The sequence below is a fragment of the Trachypithecus francoisi genome, unplaced genomic scaffold (genome assembly GCF_009764315.1).
Source record: "Trachypithecus francoisi isolate TF-2019V2 unplaced genomic scaffold, Tfra_2.0 Lachesis_group11, whole genome shotgun sequence".
Taxonomy (NCBI): Eukaryota; Metazoa; Chordata; class Mammalia; order Primates; family Cercopithecidae; genus Trachypithecus; species Trachypithecus francoisi.
Window position 1 is genome coordinate 105,101,328 of NW_022681456.1, and position 12,427 is coordinate 105,113,754.

The 12,427-nt window shown below is 39.8% G+C and overlaps 1 protein-coding gene across 7 annotated transcripts in view; it reads right to left on the minus strand.

The window, feature by feature from the left end:
• The window catches only part of SSPN (sarcospan), a 108,692-nt gene that overhangs the window by 60,619 nt on the left and 35,646 nt on the right, over nucleotides 1-12,427 (minus strand). For 4 of the 7 annotated variants that reach the window (XM_033222620.1, XM_033222618.1, XM_033222623.1 and 1 more), the window contains exon 2: nucleotides 5,257-5,408. The exons of the other annotated variants lie outside the window; for them this stretch is intronic. The gene's annotated coding sequence lies outside the window, so the exon portion shown is untranslated. The remainder of the gene's footprint in view (nucleotides 1-5,256; nucleotides 5,409-12,427) is intronic. 7 annotated transcript variants of the gene reach the window in all.

The window sequence follows — 12,427 nt, forward strand, 5'->3', positions numbered from 1 at the left end:
ACCTCTGCTTCTGATTCGACCTTACTTTCTAGGCCTAAACTCAGGCTAAAAGTGACCTCTGTATTCTGGAGGACATGAAGAAGAGCCGACAATATCATCCCAAAATAGCAGAAGGAGGCAAAGAACCATGTTAAAGGGAAGGGTTTGAATCTCATCACTATCACTTACTAACTATATGATTTTTTACCAATTTACTTAATCTCTCTAAGTCTCAGTTTTCTCATTCATAAAATAAGGATAAAAACAACCCCTATTTGTAGAGTTACTATGTGGCGAAATGTGATAATTTATATAAAGTAATTATAATTACATACAATGCTTGACAAATGATGAACACTAACATTTATTATTACTTGTATTATTGAATGGGCAAAGCTGTTCCTCTCAATCTCCCCAATCTGACTGCCAAGCAGGGTTATGGATGGGGAGACAAATACCTAACCGGGAAGAAGAACTTGCTCGGTAAGTATTTATTCAATGAATTCCAAAACACAAAGTATCAGATTCTGAATTAAAGCAAATTTCTTCTAGCTTACTTAGAATTAGCAAATCATAGACCACAGGGAAAAATTAGAGTAATGACAATAGATGATTAAAGAACAAGAGGTGAAGCATATAATTCAAGGATGTTTGTATAGATTTTCTTTATAATCCTTTGTTACTTGAAAGGATTTCAATAGTGGCAATCAATCCAATTGTTTGGATCTCAGAAAATACATGAAGACTCTTAAAATAGCACTATATTATGAAGTCTGCTTTAATGTCATTGGAGGAAAATGGTCTATTAAGGGCTTAGGACAGTTCTTACTTAGAGCCACAGGAATTAATGCCATTTGTCTGAAGACAAGTTTCTTAGTTCTGCTTTATTCTAGATCTAGAGTTACACTGAGAAACAGAATAATTTATTGTAGTCAATCCTCATTTAATTCCTAATTTTAACTTTGTATGGTACCGAGAATATTCAGTCACATTGTATAAACTTAGGTGCACAAAGAAATGCAGCTTTTTAATTTCACTATAGCTTTTCAGATTTCCTCATGAGTCCCTGTATTGTTGAGAATTGGGGGAATGTAGGGAGGCCAGTGGGTTATATTTTGTGTAATCTACAGAGCTTAGTCCTGTCCAATCCTTTGTACTGTCTCTTCAGATGGTATTTGCTTGAATCTTTGGTGCTCAGAACTTGCTCTCTGCAAGTTCTCTCTACACCTCTGGAACCTCTCAATAGAGAATTTGGGTCTTTAAAGTCAAATTCGTGGTAGGAGGAACCAGTTGCTCTAAGGCTAGAGCATTTTCTAGGGTCCACAGCCTGCTCTGCAACCCTCAGAAAAGGAAGACATGAGTCCAATGGCTTTCCACTTCCACATAACCACCTAAATATTTCTAAAATCTTACTTGCTGAATTTTCAAACTTAACATAGGAAAGAGGGGTTAGAACTTTGATATTTGACCTCCTCAAACTCCTTGTCTTCCTTTCCTTGGATCAGCAGGGCCAGACTTAGACCTACTCCTTCCTCTATGTCATATCCTCTTCTCTCCTTCATTAGCCACCCCCATAGCCTGGCTGTCCTAAGAGGAGGAGCTATACTCTCTGCACTAAGAAAAAAAAAAAAATCTATGATTTGAATCCTCCTAGCTTAGTCTTGGTAGCTAATGGTAAAGAGATTTAGAAAACTCTTTCTCAGCAAAATCTGGCTTACATGACTATTGTCTGTTTGAAAATCCTATTTTGATATCAGAGGCTAAATACTAAGCCTCCTATCCCTTTGTATTCCTTCTATAATGTTCCTAAATCTTTGCAAGGCAAATGAGTGCTTCTGGAAAAATAAAGAAAATACAACAGAGACAATCTCATTAGGATATTTCAAAAATATCCCCCATTATGAGTGGCTGTCGTTACTCCAAATTCAGGCAATTTGTATGGACAACATCAATTTGCATATTAACTGAGAGCCTTCCAATTGCTTTTGAAAGAGTGAAGCAAAGACAAAGCAAAAAAAAAAAAAAGTTAGTAGAAAGCAGAATCAATTATTTGGGAGTTTCAAAACTAAAGAAAGAGAAATACTCAATGAATACAGGAATGCTCTTCAAGCACTCCCCCAGTATTCCAGTCAGCTAGCTAGATACTTGATATTGGAATGACCATCATTACCTTAAGTTGTTTTTTTTTTTTTTTTCAAAATGAGGCCCATAATCTTTCTTTTAAAAGATAAAAAAAATCACTAGCATTATTTCTTTACCTTGTAATCTTGTTAATGGTACCACATTTCTCCCAGCATAACAATCACCTTCAACTCAATTTCATTCAAAGCACATTGGCTACAAACATGGTAGGTACCACATTAACCATTGTGGCATGTCAAGGGCACAGACTCTGCCCCCAGGGAATGTCTAATAATGCCCTCCATCTAACCAATCACTAAGTCATATGGATTTTTCCTTTGAAATGGGTCTCGTGTTTTCCTCTTGGCCCTCTTCTCTGCTGTCACCATCTCGTATCTGAATCACAGCCGTGGTGGCATTATGACCCATCCCCTCCACGAAACCTTCTTCCTGCTGCCCAGAATGCAACAGTGTCTTCCATTATTTCTTGACCCCACTATTGTTGGTACTCAATAAGTATTTATTAGATTTAATTAAGTTCTTCAGTCCCCACAGTTGTCTCTGAACAGCCTAACTGTATCCAGAAGTAAAGTGAGAGGATGTCTGTAAAGTCAATGAAACTGTATTCATACGGAGCAACAGTTGATGCTTGCATGCTTGCCCCACCCCCTATCCCCAACCGGGGGTTATCCCTGCCTCGCAGCCTCCAAACACTGGGTGGGGTGGATTTGCCATTTGATCATTTTAGCATTTTTTAAACTTCCTTTCTTCATCTTTCCTTGGATGCCCTATGTGCGTAACAATTTCTTAGTGCCCTTCCCTTTAGTATCTGTGCCAATCACATATGTAATCTTACAAATATGTTGCCCTTGCTATTCCTGTTTTGGGGGAGTAGGTGGGGACAGGGTCTCACTCTGTTGCCCAGGCTGGGGTGCAGTGGTGCGATCACAGCTCACTGCAGACTCAAGCTCCCTGGCTCAAGCGACCCTCCCACCTCACCCTCTCGAGTAGGTGGGACTGCAAGCCTGTGCCACCACATCCTGTTAATTTTGTATTTTTTGTAGAGATGGGGTTTCACCATATTGCCCAGGCTGGTCTCAAACTACTAGACTCAAGCTGTCCTTCCACCTCAGCCTCCCAAAATGCTGGGATTACAGTTGTAAGCCACCATGCCCAGCTGCCCTTGTTATTAATTTCATCCTTCTATGTCTTAAAATATTCAAAGGAAGGTTAATGAGTGGCTGTACTTTTATTTTAAAGACTGCGACGTAATGTAACAGATGGCATTTTCCTGACTGGGGAGGAACAGGGTGTTCAGTATCTAGGCTGTAGAACCAATTCTACTTCAGAAAAACTCCCACTTCAACCTTGCTCAGGTGTGAGTTACTAAGTCACATGAAGGACATGGAATACCATTTAAATCTCTTCAGAGAGAGAGAGAGAGAGAGAGAGAGAGAGAGAGAGAGAAAGAGAGAGAGAGAGACAGTTGCGGTCTGCTCAGATGGTAAAATGACGGTAAATAAACTTGTTTATATTTATTGAATGGAGGGAAAGTTTTTCATGCCTGCTGGCTCCCTGGGTTGGTCGGGGAAGGAAGCAGGAGAGATTGTAAAGGGAAGCCCGCTCTTCTCTTTTATAAAGATAAACGTCATAAAGGAGGAGACAGAAATTACTGGAGCAGAACCAGCTGCTATCCTCAGTGTCAGGGACCCTCCGCAAACCTCACCAGACAGTTTCAGTCTTACAGAGAGCTGCTTATTGTCCTTTTATACACTCTGCTGCTTTTTCCAATCTTTGTCCATAAGGTTTTTAATATGTAGGTAGCATAAACATCATAGAGGAAAAAAAAAAATTGAGATGAAAAAAATCAACAAAATATATGACTTTTAAGCAATCACTATAAACACTTTCTAGGGTTTTAAAAAATCTAACATATATGGTGTATGCCTCAATAATATTCTAGTTCTCAATAAATGTTTGTTGGATAACTGAATTAATTGACTAATTAAAGGCTATCATCATACAGTGACACAGGTTGGTGCTCTATTTTTCCATTTTAATTAACATAACTATTTTATTTTTCAGTATTGGTAGATAGTCATTGTCTTCTGTTTTATTGCCCCATTGAGTATGTATTCCAAAACTGATTCAATAATATCTACATACCTGGAAAACCTTTAATGTTTTTCTAATTCTTCCATAATAGATAACACTACATTGACAATCTTTCTCCATACTGTTTATTCCACAGTTAATGAGCCACTTCCTTGGGTTAGAGTCTCCAGATCAGAGACAGCAAACTTTTCCTATAAAGGGGCAGAGAGTAAATACTTTTGGCTTTGCAGGCTATATGATCTCTGTCTCAGTTACTCAGCTCTGCTGATGGATTATAAAAGCAGTCACAAACAGTACATAAATGAACAGGCATGTCTATGTTCCAATAAAACTTGGTATATGTGCAATGAAATTTGAATTTATTTAGTTTCCAATGTGTCATGAAATATAACTTGTTTTCATTTTATTTCAACCATTTAAAAACATAAAAGCCACTCTTAGAGATGTAAAAATAGGCAGCAGGGCAGAAGCCGGCAGTTTGCTGATCCCTGCTCTGGGTCAAAGGTCATGAGCAGTCTATGGCTCTCAATGTACAATCAGCCAGTTTTTTAGCTGGTAATTTTGATGGTTCCTTTCAACCTTATCTCTTAGTTGCTACATTTCTGAGTTCAGGCATTTACATAGTGTTTTGATCACTAGACTACATAATTATTAAGGGACTATGCAAAAGAACTACTCTTGCTGCTCATTATCTTTGGCCAGTAACCATGTTATTTTATTATTGTTATTATTATTATTATACTTTAAGTTCTGGAGTACATGTGCAGAACATGCAGGTTTGTTACATAGGTATACATGTGCCATGGTGGTTTGCTGCACCCATCAACCGTCATCTACATCAGGTATTTCTCCTGATGGTATCCCTCCCCACTAGCCCCCAACCCCTGACAGGCCCTGGTGTGTGATGTTCCCCTCTCTGTGTCCATGTGTTCTCATTGTTCAACTCTCACTTAGGAGTGAGAGCATGTGGTGTTTGCAGTAACCATATTCTTAAAGTCAACTTAGAGTGACAGGGCTGTACAAGAGCTGATCTGGTCTAACCTTCTGTCATGGCCATCTGAAGCAAGAGCCTAGTTAAAAGCTGTTCAGAAGGGGCTCTCCAGAATTTCTTCATCCAAACTCAGTCTTTTCCAGTCAAACACATTTCATTCTAATTCTTCATCTGAGCCTGAGAACACCTGGCCAGCTGCCACCTTCAAACACAAAGACAATTATTAAGTTAATTCCTCTGTATTTCTTTCTCTATCGTAGGTTGATAATGATGAACAAAAATTATTTCCTTTTGTGGACTGTGAAACTAATGTATAAAAGTGCCTTATCTCTGATTGGAAGGTGACTAGAGAAAAGGAAAACTAACTCAAAATTTCATGTTCCCTGCCCCTAGGGCTACCTGTCACAATCACAAATTAATATTTGTTAAGCATCTATTGGTTGCATGCCACTGTGTGAGGCACAACAGCAATTAGGCCCACTCATTACTGAACATTTTTAATATTTTTTCAATGTATTAAATTGTATTCTGGATGATTAAATTGCTCCAGGCCATAAGTGCAAAATTGAAAATATTCAATTAGGACGCACAGAACAAAGCAGCAGCAGTTAAAATTTTGCATACTCCCTTAATAATTAAAATATCAGCTTCACAGCTACCAATCTTAAAATCTGGAAGGCTTAGATTTTACCAGAAGTTCTGATGGCCAGAGGACTTGAACCAGAAAGGGCAGTGAACTCCTTATAAAGAGGAAAACACTTTCCCCAGCTCTGTATAGATGGAATTTGAGACCCGAGCTTTGCAGGTGGCTCATATCATCGGCCAGAGTTTTCCTAAATTATTTCTTAAGTTTAAGGTATGAAAAAGGTACACTCCCTGTTCTTATTCCAACTGGAAGTTCAGAAATTTTCAAATAAAAATACTAGTTCAAAAATTCTTCTTTATATCCCACCCCTTATGCTCTAAGCATTAAGCATTTTTTAAATGAGATGTTTGCATAAACCAAACAATATACTACATACAAAGAAAATAGTCATTTCTCTTTATGAGACTGTCCTACAAGCTAAGGCCAATGTTATTCATGGCTGAGAGTCATTAATAGGTAGAGCAGAAATCAGTCTGAAGAGGAGGATTCAGAGGAGGTTTGCTTGTCATTACCTTTACAGACATGGGTTCAGTAAATGTGTGACTGGTTCTAATCACATGGCGCTGTTAATACTGCAGAGAAAAGAGATAAGTTCAAAATAGCTTTGACCAGGCTTTTTAACGCTTTTACAAAAACAGGGTAAAATTTAATAGCTACAAATATAAAATGGTATAACTAGAAGGAAAAGAAAAGTCAACCAAGAATACAAATGCAATATAGAAAAGGGCTGGCTTATATTTGACAATGAACTAAATAAATCAATAATAAGAGTGTCACTGGAATATAAGCCAATATAAATTTAGGATATTTTGATGTCTGTCATCATGTCACAGGTTTATTTGTTTAGAGAAAGAGTCTGACTCTGTCACCTAGGCTGGAATACAGTGACGTGATCATAGCTCACTGCAGCCTAGAAAACAGGACCTCAAGCAATCCTTCCACTTCGGCCTCCCAAAGTGCTGGGATTATGTCATAGGTTTAGATGTGTGAAAGTCATTCTGTGTTAGACCCAAACAGCATGATGCTGAAACAGACTAAGAATCACCTGGTGAGATTCTTTAAAACAAAGACTCTAGCGCCTAACACTGTAAATATGACATTATAAGTTCTTGGGAAGGATCCTGAGAATCCATTTTAAACAAGCTTGTGCCATGATTCATATGCAGTTTGGTCTCTGAAGCATGCTTGGAGAAACACTGCTCTCAAGAATGATCAATTCTTTTTAGTCTCTTTAGTCACTCTGTCTGCAGTTCAGGTGATTATCAGTGGTATGTGATGCTGCTATGACTTTCAGTTGAGTGATCTGCTTACTGGGCTTTGCACAGACCTGAGAATTAAGATAAACTACATTAATTTACAGGCCATCTACTTCTGATTTTTATTTCTTTATTGAGATAAACACTCAAATGATATGTACTATGACTGAACATTCCTCTGTCCTCTAAGCTTCTTGAGAGCAGGGACTGCTTTTGTTCACCTTGGTGGCCTTGGTGTTTAGCACAGTGGAGTTCACTAATAATTTTAATTTGTTGAATACTAGACAAAATGTAATTGATTTATTAATCTAAATTATATAAGAGATAACATATCAGTATTTAAAGAATTATAAACCCATGGTTTGAATGTCTTTATCTCCTCCAAAATTCATGTTGAAACTTAATTCTCTCTAAAATTCAGTTGTTGCCAATGTGGCAATATTAAGAGGTGGGGCCTTTAAGAGGTGAGTAAGGATGCATTCAGCTAGCTAACTACCTTACTCTTTCTGTTCTCACTTGCCCTTTTGCCTTCTGCCATGTGATGACACAGCAAGAAGGCCCACAGAAGATGCTGACACCTTGATCATGGACTTCCCAGCCTTCAGAACTGTGAGAAACAAATTTCAACTCTTTATAAATTACCCAATCTTAGGTATTCTGTTAGAGCAGCACAAACAGACTAAAACAAATGGAAAATGTTTACTCACTTATTCTTGTGCTAGACATTCACCCAATTTTACCTGTTCTGGTTCTGAGGTTTCAGAGACATTTCAGATTACCTTAACAATTGATTACTACTTATTATAGAGAAGGTATTAATTGCCTTCTTAAGAAAAACATTGTGTCTTACTCCCCACACTACATTTAACTCTTAGTCCATTCAGGTGTAAACCTTCCTTCTTTCAATAAAGGACTGCTTTCAGTTCTTCATGGTGTGAGCTGTAGCCGTATTTGCATACAAAGTTCTGAGGTCTCAAGCCTCATGCTTTCTTGTTTTCTTCATTAGCAGACACACACACATACACACACACACACACACACACATGTCTTGAAGCATACTGTGTTTGAATCTGCCTAATCCTCTTCTTCTAACTCCTCGTCAGGTCTAGTTAAACATCCTTCTACCAATTCATCAACTAAATTTGGGTATTACTCTATATTTATATAGTTTTTCAGGCAACATATTAACTTATCTTCCCAAGCTTTCAGATTGTTTTGAAGTTGTATCTTAATGGGATTTCTCCTTCTGTCACGAAAATTTTACTCCTTTAACCAAGCAAAACTCTTTAAACCAAGTTATATTATGGTTTCCTTATAAAGGCAATCCTTGCTCACCACTTTAAATTTGAGCTTTACTAAATTGTTTCATTCACTAAACTGTTGTGGTATACATTTGCATGCCATGTTTTGAAGTTTACTTACTAAAGTTACAGGTTTCAAAATTAAAAGTATGTCCCCTGGTGAAAGTTAATGATATTGGAGCGGTTTCATTGATAAGACCAAAATGCTGAAGGTTAGCTTTACTTTCTTCAGCTCCATGAAGGGCTTCTGGGGAAGAGATCTATAGTAACTAGTTATCCATGTCTAGACAGAATAAATAAGGGCTTAAGTTAAAGTGGGAGAGCCACAAATTTATCAGCAGAAGGAACTCACGTTATTAACAGTATGCTGAGGGTAAGAATAGCAAATGTGTCAGAAAGTTTGGGCCTTCATTGACCTAAAAGAAAGATTGGCTCGGGGGCTATCTTGAAGCCCTACTGAGCTGAATTATAAAAAGAAAAATGTTTAACTGCATAGGTGAATCTTGTAATAATTTTTCTCAAGTTAAAACAAAAAAGGAGTTTTGATATTATTTGCATATAAGATGATCAAATTAGATAGCAACAGGTACCCAAAGAATAAATGAGGAGTTGACCAAATAGACTGGCCAGGGATACGTTTCACAGATGAATGATAAAGGTTTGGATGATGAAATATGCACCAAAAACATTCATTTGCTTACTTCTTAATTCAATAATATGGTCTAGGTACTTATTAAATACCAGATGCTATTCTAGACCACTGGTCCCCAACCCCCGGGCCATGGACTGGTACCCGTCCATGGCCAATTAGGAACTGGGCCGCAGAGCACGGGGTGAGTGGCTGGTGAGTGAGCATTACCGCCTGAGCTCCCACTTCTGTCAAATCAGTGATGGCATTAGATTCTCATAGGAGCATGAGCCCTATTGTGAACTGCACATGCAAGGAATCTAGGTTGTGCTCTTTTTGAAAATCTAACACACACCTCATGATGTGAGGTGGAACAGTTTCATCCCAAAACCATTCCCCACACCATGTCTGTGGAAAAATTGTCTTCCATGAAACTGGTTCCTGGTGCCAAAAAGATTGGGGAACCACTGTTCTAGGCGCTTGAACAAAAGAGAGACCCCGACCTTGTGTAGTTTACATTTAATTTGGGGATGCTAACAATAAAAAATAAATATAAGTAAATCATAAAGTATGTTAAGAAATGATAAGCAATGAGGAAAAAGGAAAAAAGCAGAGTCAATTAAGGGGGATCAGGAATACGGTGGTGGGTGCTAAATTGCAGAATTAGATGGGGCAGGGCAGGCAGAGTTGAGCAAAGACTTGAAGAGATGGAGTGAACCCAGAGGATGCCATTGGGAAGACTGCCCCAGGCAGAGAGCTAAAGCCAAGACCCTCAGGCATAGGTACCTGGTAGGTTCAAGAAGCAGCAAGCAGGCCACACGGGTGGAATGGAGTAAGGGGAAAGAAACAGAGGAGGAGATTGTAGGTAAGAGGAGTGGAAACTGATCATGAAGGGCTGTGTAGACTTCAGTCAATACTCTGAATTTTACTCTGGAGAGGAATACTAAAAAATCATACCTATTCCTGCAACCACTCATCAGCCCTTCTGCCTTTGTAAACATAACCATTCTCATGAAGGGGTGCAGACTGAATCCTACTTCTTAAAACATGAGCCACCCTAGAACAGCTTCTGCCATCATCCAGAAAGACAAAACCACTGATGGCTCAGTGGGGCATCCCCCTTGCACTGTTCTACCTGCCCCACCTGTGGGATCTTCACCTGAGTGCACACAACCCATCTTTCCAGACCTGTGGGACACTATGGGCTCCCCTGATGTTCCTCGGGTGGCCAGTCTTTAGTCTGGTCATGCTGCCTAGGCATCTTCCCTGCCTGTTCCAGTTTACTTATTTTTCCCACCATTGTTTCTAGGGTATTAACCAAACTCCTGCCTACGTGACTAAATTAATTCACTGGGCAGAGAGTTTGCCTTGGGGCCCTTCTGTGGCCTTAGATGACCCCTTCTTTCTGCCCAGGGCATGTCCCAGCAGGGTCACACCTCTCAGCCCATCACTGTCAATCTGTCACAACCCATGGCTAGTTCTGCACTCCAGGCAGCTCCACCTCCCCTCCCCATCCAGCCTGGCAAGGGCTGAGTGGAGCCAGGCTCCAGCCATGGGCAGAGGTGCCTTTCCTGACCCCAGAGCTGGTCACATGGCTGCTGTGCGCATGAGGAGACTTAATGAAAAGCAAAGGGGCAAAGGAGAGCATGGCCTAACCTAGCTCCTGACCAGCTGTCTCTGCTGTTGTCAGTCGCATTGGAAGGTATCCTGACCCCAGATCTCCTCCTCTGTGCCTCTGAGCTTGACCACACAATGGACTCTACTGGCAAGAGCAGGCAGTCAATGTCCTGCCCATAGTATGAGGCCAATCTTGTACTAGCGTTCAGCTGAGACTCACAACACCTTGCTTTAAAGGAACCACTGTGTGCAGTGGGCAAGCCAGAGAGTCCTAGACACAAAGCAAAAAGGGGTTCCAGGGGTCTGCTACAGGAGCAGCCCTGCCCTGAGGCGCCTCAGCTGTGTGTGTGCAGCAACCCTCTACCCAGCCTTCCTCAGCCAGGACTCATCTGCCTCTTCTGGTTATCAAAAGAATTGCTGCAGACTGTTCAGAGTGGACCAGCAAAATCAGAGGGACTTCCTGCAGATCCTGTAATGCAGGTGGTAGGAGTTCCTGTCACTCAGAGCCTGAGGGGCCATGACCAAGCAGTCAAGCCTTCTCAGTTCCTACCAGGTTGTTGTCTGGGGAGATGGATGTGCCCAGGAAGGTTATGAGTCTCTTTACAGAACTTGGGCAGGGTAGGCCCCTACACTGGCATATGATGGGGAGGAAATGCTCACAGTGGGAAGTAAGGATTCACAAATTCAAATGAATTAGAAAGAAAGGGAAAGGAAAGAAGGGAGGAGGAAAAGAAGACAGAGAAAGAAAAGAAAGAAAGGAAGGATGGATGGGAGGGAGGAAAAGAAAGAAGGAAGGAAAGAAGGAAAAAGAAAGAAAGAAAAATATATAATGACGTGGGAAAGAGCTGAACAATGCATAGGAGTTGGCATTTAAGATGATCACATCAAGCTACACGAATTAATATCCCACTTGTGTTTTTTGAAATAATTAAAATCAACATATTTTCTGCCTCCTAAAACAAAACCTATTCGCCATTTCTGGTTGCCTTGGATTTGGGAATTTGAGGAAAAAAAAAAGACAAAGTAACTGCTCCTTCATGATGACTTTACCACAGGTCAGAAGGTAGATAATGAGATCTGTGGGGGTTTCCTTATGAAAATATTTTGAATCCTAAATAAAATGTTAAAAGGAGAAATGAGTACATTGCCCATCTGGTCCCAAGAAACAGCTGATTTCTTCATAAAGAGGCCATACAATGGTCAAGACATTGACTTTTGTCCCATAGTTTAGGGTTGCCATAGCGTCACTGAGTCACTTAAATCTAATCAAAAACTGGGAAATATTCATTTTGTCAAAGCAGAATGAAGCAGGGGTATAGAATATAGCCATGAACTGTCTAGAGACAATTAACAGAGACTTCAAAGTCACCTTGACCATGATTTCTAGTGTTTTCAGCCTAGCACAATAATCTGGGTATGTGTGAGCATTCTCCCAGATTTTTTTTAAAAGAAGCAAAATGAGTCATCTGAACAGCCTGAGAGTGTCAGCGTGGCATTGATAATTATGAGCACAGTATATCCAATGTGAATTTTTGTGGGCCTGAGGATGAGTTGATCCAATTTGAATGGACCAAAGTTAATTCACTCCAAGTTACTCAAAAATGCTTATGTGTAAAACCAAGACTCCAGGGTCCAAGAGTGAGAATGTATTTCCCAGAAGTCAGTTTACTTTATTAATGGTATAGAATTAGCCATCAAAGAACCGCCTTCCACATGATCATTGTATCCTAGACAGTTGCAAACAAAAGAACTTGCAGTAAAATCTGCAATCAC